The sequence below is a fragment of the Lathyrus oleraceus genome, chromosome 2 (genome assembly GCF_024323335.1).
Source record: "Lathyrus oleraceus cultivar Zhongwan6 chromosome 2, CAAS_Psat_ZW6_1.0, whole genome shotgun sequence".
NCBI lineage: Eukaryota > Viridiplantae > Streptophyta > Magnoliopsida > Fabales > Fabaceae > Lathyrus > Lathyrus oleraceus.
The window spans coordinates 248969476-248974879 of record NC_066580.1 but is presented as its reverse complement, the minus strand read 5'-3'; positions in this window follow the sequence as shown (position 1 = coordinate 248974879).

Below are 5404 nucleotides of genomic sequence, written 5' to 3'. Positions count from 1 at the left end.
GTGTGAAGTTTGAGAACGGGTTACGTCCCGAGATCAAGCAGGCTATTGGGTATCAGCGGATTAGAGTGTTTTCTGACTTGGTCGACTGTTGCAGGATTTTTGAACAGGATACCAAGGCCAGAGCGGAGAGCTATCAGCAGAGGGTTGATAGGAAAGGCAAGAATCAGAATGATCGTGGGAAGCCGTATGCAGCTGGCAAAGGTTTCCAGAGACAGAGTGGGATGAAGAGACCTAGTGGGGGAGACTCCAGTGCCCCTGCTAAGTGTTACAGATGTGGTCAGGCTGGACATCATATCCATGAGTGTACCAGTACTGAGAAGAAGTGTTTCAAGTGTGGCAAAGGTGGTCACTTGGCTGCAGAGTGCCGGTTGAAGACTATGACTTGTTTCAACTGTGAAGAGGTGGGTCATATCAGTCCACAGTGTCCTAAGCCGAAGAAAGAGAACCAGTCGGGAGGCAAGGTCTTTGCTTTATCGGGTTCTGAGACTTCTGCAGATGATCGTTTGATCCGAGGTACGTGTTATATTAATGGCTTTCCTCTTGTAGCTATTATTGACACAGGTGCGGCTCATTCCTTTATATCTTTGGATTGTGCTGTGAAACTTAAATTAGAGATATCTGAGATGCATGGGAGTATGGTGATTGATACTCCTGCGAAGGGTTCAGTGACTACTACTTCAGTTTGTTTAAATTGTCCTTTGAGTATTTTTGGTAGAGACTTTGGGATGGACCTCGTGTGTCTTCCACTAGTGCAGATTGATGTTATCCTGGGTATGAACTGGTTGGTGTCTAACCGAGTTTATATCAACTGTTTTGATAAGACTGTGATCTTTCCTGAGATTGAGGAAGGAAAGAGTTTGTTTCTATCAGCAAGGCAGGTGAATGAGGCAGTAGCAGATGGGGCAGAGTTGTTTATGCTGTTAGCGACTTTGGAGGCTAAAGATAAACTGGTGATTTGCGATCTAGCCGTGGTGTGTGATTTTCCTGATGTGTTTCCTGAAGAAGTGAATGAATTACCGCCAGAGCGTGAAGTTGTGTTCTCGATTGATTTGGTACCTGGTACTAGGCCGATGTCGATGGCTCCGTACCGTATGTCTGCTGTTGAGTTAACTGAATTGAAGAGTCAGTTGGAAGATCTGTTGGATAAGAAATTTATTCGTCCGAGTGTGTCACCGTGGGGCGCACCAGTGTTATTGGTTAAGAAGAAAGAAGGTACTATGAGGTTGTGTGTGGACTACAGGCAACTGAATAAAGTGACGATCAAGAATCGGTATCCTTTGCCGAGGATTGATGATTTGATGGATCAGTTGGTTGGTGCGAGTGTGTTCAGCAAAATAGATTTGAGATCGGGGTATCATCAGATACGTGTGAAAACTGAGGATATTCAGAAGACTGCTTTCAGAACAAGGTATGGACATTATGAGTATTCTGTAATGCCTTTTGGTGTGACTAATGCGCCTGGGGTATTTATGGAATATATGAATAGGATTTTCCATCCGTACCTAGACAAGTTTGTTATGGTGTTTATTGACGATATTTTGGTGTATTCGAAATTTGAAGAAGAGCATGCTGAACATTTGAGAGTGGTTTTAGGAGTTCTACGAGAAAAGAAGTTATTTGCTAAACTGTCCAAGTGTGAATTTTGGTTAGGAGAGGTTAGTTTTCTTGGTCATGTGGTTTCAAGAGGCGGTGTTGCTGTTGATCCTTCTAAGATAGAAGCGGTATCTAAGTGGGAAGCTCCGAAGTCAGTTTCTGAGATAAGGAGTTTTCTTGGACTTGCAGGATACTATAGGAAATTCATTGAGGGATTTTCTAAGTTGGCGTTACCGTTGACGATGTTGACTAGAAAGGGGCAAGCGTTTGTTTGGGACTCAAAATGTGAAGAAGGTTTCCAAGAGTTAAAGAGAAGGTTAACTACTGCTCCTATTCTGATATTACCAAGTCCGTCGGAACCATTTGAGGGTTACTGTGATGCTTCATTGTTGGGTTTGGGTGGTGTTTTGATGCAGAATAAGCAGGTTGTAGCTTATGCTTCGAGACAACTGAAGGTTCATGAGAGGAACTATCCGACACACGATTTAGAGTTGGCAGCTGTGGTATTTGTTCTGAAGTTATGGAGGCATTACTTGTACGGGTCAAGATTTGAGGTTTTCAGTGACCATAAAAGTTTAAAGTATTTGTTTGATCAGAAAGAGATGAATATGAGACAGAGGAGATGGTTAGAGTTTCTGAAGGATTATGACTTTGGTTTGAATTACCATCCGGGTAAAGCAAACGTAGTGGCTGATGCATTGAGTCGGAAATCATTGCATATGTCTATGTTAATGGTTAAGGAATTGGATTTAATTGAGCAGTTTAGAGACTTGAGTTTGGTGTGTGAGAGTACTCACAATAGTGTTAAATTGGGAATGTTGAAGTTAACGAGTGGTATTCTGGATGAGATTAGAGAGGGTCAGAAATCCGATGTGCTTTTGGTTGATAAGTTGACTCTAGTGAATCAAGGTCAAGGTGGTGAATTCAGAGTTGATGAGAATGGTGTTTTGAAATTTGGTAATCGGGTGTGTATTCCGGATGTTACCGAACTTAAGAAGAGTATTCTTGAGGAAGGACATCGTAGTGGCCTGAGTATTCATCCTGGGGCTACGAAGATGTATCATGATTTGAAAAAGTTATTTTGGTGGCCGGGAATGAAAAGAGAAATTTCGAGTTTTGTTTATTCTTGTTTGACTTGTCAGAAGTCAAAGATTGAGCATCAGAAGCCGTCTGGGCTAATGCAACCGTTGGCTATTCCAGAGTGGAAGTGGGATAGTATCAGTATGGATTTTGTTTCTGGTTTACCGAGGACAATTAAGAATTTTGAAGCTATTTGGGTGATTGTTGACAGATTGACAAAATCGGCTCATTTCATTCCGATCAGAATGGATTATCCGTTAGAGAGATTAGCTGAGTTGTATATTGAGAAAATTGTAAGTTTTCATGGTATTCCGTCGAGTATTGTTTCGAACAGAGATCCTAGATTTACATCGAAGTTCTGGGAAGGTTTGCAGAGGGCTTTGGGAACTAAGCTGAGATTGAGTTCTTCATATCATCCGCAGACTGATGGTCAGACTGAGAGGACGATTCAGTCACTGGAGGATCTTTTGAGGGCTTGTGTTTTGGAAAAGGGAGGTGCTTGGGATTGTTATTTACCTTTGATTGAGTTTACCTACAACAATAGTTTTCATTCGAGCATTGGTATGGCACCGTTTGAAGCTTTGTATGGTAGGAGATGTCGGACACCTTTATGTTGGTATGAGTCCGGTGAGAGTGTTGTGGTTGGACCGGAGATTGTTCAACAAACTACGGAAAAGATTAAGATGATTCAGGAGAAGATGAGGATTGCTCAGAGTCGTCAGAAGAGTTATCACGATAATAGGAGGAAGTCACTTGAGTTTCAAGAGGGAGATCATGTGTTTCTTCGTGTTACTCCGATAACTGGGGTTGGTCGAGCTTTGAAGTCGAAGAAGTTGACACCTCGATTTATTGGTCCTTATCAGATTTTGGAGAGGATAGGGGAGGTAGCCTATCGTATCGCTTTACCGCCGTCACTTGCGAATTTGCATGAGGTTTTTCATGTGTCTTAGTTGAGGAGGTACATTCCTGATCCGTCGCATGTGGTCCAAGTAGATGATGTACAGGTGAGAGATAACCTGACTGTTGAAACATCACCTATGAGGATCGAGGATCGAGAGTTGAAGCAGTTGCGGGGTAAAGAGATTGCTTTGGTAAAGGTAGCTTGGGGAGGACCAGCAGGTGGCAATGTGACTTGGGAACTTGAGAGTCAGATGAAGGAGTCTTATCCAGAGTTATTCGCTTGAGGTATGTTTTCGAGGACGAAAACTCTTTTAGTGGGGGAGAGTTGTAACACCCCGATAAAATATGATAATTATTTAATTTAAGTTTAATAGTATATTATGATGATAATATGAATGAGAGGGTATTATTTTTCAAAATGAAAGATAAACCATTCATATATATTATTATTAGTATATTTATTAATTTAATTAAATAATTGAAATATTATTGGATTATTATTATTGGAATAATAAAGTTGGAATCAGAAAAGAGTCCCATTTGGTAAAAAGGGTTTTACACGTGAAAACAGAGAACACGTAAGAATTGGGAGAAAAGAGAAGAAACTGAGAAAGGGAGAAGAAGAGGCTAGGGCTCAAGAGGAGAATTCACGATTGTTGAAGGTCAAAGAAGGATTTGCCGGATTAACTCAGGTAAGGGGCGTTTATCGTCGTTTAATGGGTATTATGGGTTAACATGTAATGGGTAGTAATAAGCCATTGAATCGACTCTAATTAGGTTTTGATGAATACCTTTGGATTGTGATGAATAAATTACGTTAAGACTGTGAATGAATCTATATTTGGATGAGTCGTAAGTTTCTGGACGTATAGCTTTTTACGGAATCGAAATCGGAGGTCCGGAGGTCCTCCAACGGTGAAAAATGCGGGGAAATCTGCATTCTGTTTCGTGTTAGCGCAGGAACAGCTTTCTGTCTTGCGTTAACCGGTTAACCCAGGGTGTTAATCGGTTAACACTGTTATGATAACTAAAATAATTAATTTCTGTCTTGCGTTAACCGGTTAACCCAGGGTGTTAATCGGTTAACACTGTTATGATAACTAAAATAATTAATTTCTGTCTTGCGTTAACCGGTTAACCCAGGGTGTTAACCGGTTAACACTGTTAAAAATTGCCAAGAAGCGTATCCTGTTTTGCGTTAACCGATTAACCCAGGGCGTTAACCGGTTAACACTGTTTGAAAAGTGAAAAATTGATATTTAAATATGGTGTACATATTGGATGGGCAGAAGTTTGATTTTTCTGAGCTGTGGTTGTGCAGTTTTGGTTGTTTCAGCTGAGTGATGTAATTTAGCTGATGTATGATATAGTAGGGATCATTTCCCGTTGTTTTGAGCAGTATAGGTATTAGTAGAGTGTGCTAATACTGTGATTTATTATTTGGCATGACATGATATGATTCTGTGATAAATATGCTGATGATGTATGATGGTATGCATAATGCTGTGAGCATATCTATTATGTATGCAATTGGGGATGGACTGTTTATGGCTTAGAGTGTGAGCATATGTCCATTGTGGATTGTTGTTGATGTTTGCATGCTAGGTGATTTAGCGTGCATAGCATGGCCTTTATGGTGGTAGCTAATTCCCATGGTGAGGAATTAGTGAGTGAGTCGCTAGGTCTCAAATGAGTGGGACTAGTGAGCTTGGTAGCCGTATCTGGGTTTGATCGGTGAGGTTGAACTATGTGTTCACGAATAGTCGGTACCGCATGCATGGAGTCTCATTTCATAATGTATGTATGGCGCATAATATGAATGGATGTATTC